This window comes from Octopus bimaculoides, chromosome 1, assembly GCF_001194135.2.
Source record: "Octopus bimaculoides isolate UCB-OBI-ISO-001 chromosome 1, ASM119413v2, whole genome shotgun sequence".
Taxonomy (NCBI): domain Eukaryota; kingdom Metazoa; phylum Mollusca; class Cephalopoda; order Octopoda; family Octopodidae; genus Octopus; species Octopus bimaculoides.
In genome coordinates, this window is record NC_068981.1 from 152,812,693 (window position 1) to 152,813,887 (window position 1,195).

General features: G+C 35.1%; 1 protein-coding gene across 2 annotated transcripts in view; it reads left to right on the forward strand.

Annotated features, from left to right (window-relative positions):
- LOC106875834 (protein-glutamine gamma-glutamyltransferase K) overlaps positions 1 to 1,195 on the forward strand; it is an 80,063-nt gene that overhangs the window by 20,326 nt on the left and 58,542 nt on the right. The window lies entirely within an intron of this gene.

The following is a 1,195-nucleotide window of genomic DNA, read 5'->3' on the forward strand; positions in this document are numbered from 1 at the left end:
ATATATATATATATATAAATATTAGGTCGTGGTAAATTTTAACAGCTGCTCATTTTGCGCCATTATTATATTTTGACAATCTTTATTTTTTGTTAGAAAGCTGACACGTCTATTTCTTTATTCTAACTCATTTTGCGCTTTATAAAGTATATATAAATCAATTTTTGCTACTTTTGTTTAGAGATGGATAAGTCGGAAATTCGTACAGTTTTGAAATATGAGTTCTTTCTTGGAAATACAGCATCACAGACAACTCGGAACATTAATGGAGTATTTCATTCTAATGTTATTAAACAGCGGGCAGTATCACATTGGTTTGCAAAATTTCGTTCTGGTAACTTTGACTTCACAAATGAGCAACGCGGTCGACCAGAAACAAAGGCGGTTAATGACGGACTGAAAGCCACCGTCGAATCAGATCCATCTCAAAGTGCCCGTGAATCATCGTTGTTGTTTAGTGTTAGCAAGCAATATTGACTCACCTCCTAAAGTGAAAAAGTTGGATAAGTGGGTTCCACATGAACTAGATAAAAATCAGTAACAGCAACGTTTGGAAGCTGCTTTATGCTACTTTTTCGTCACAAAAATGAATCATTTTTGAATCAAATTGTAACATGTAATAAGAAATGGATCCAATACAACAACCGTAAACGTTCATTATAATGGTTGGACAAAGACGAGCCACCAAAACACAATCCAAAAAGCAAAATTTCTCAAAAGAATCTGATGGTGTGTGTTTGGTGGTCTGGCAGGTGTGATCCATTATGATTCCATTAAATCTGGACCAAAAACAGCCTAGATTAGTCAACAGATCCACTCCAATTTTATTGCAAGACAACGTCAGACCACACATCACAAAAATGACAGTAGCTGGAGTTAAAAATTCTCCATCATCCACCATACTCACCTGATCTTGCCTCCACTGACTACCACTATTTCCAGAATTTGGATAACTTTTTGACAGGAAAAATATTAATTCCGACGATGCCGCAAAACAGGCCTTCCAATATTTTATTGACTATAGATTGCCAAGCTTTTACAGTTCCGGGCTGGACAAGCTACCGCTGAAATGGCAAAAGTTTATTGACAATATGGGTGCATACTTTGAAGAATAAAACTATTCCTTGTATTTATAAAACATTAGCAAACTTTTTTTTTTCTTCTACAAATTTCATACCTGATGACCTAATATATA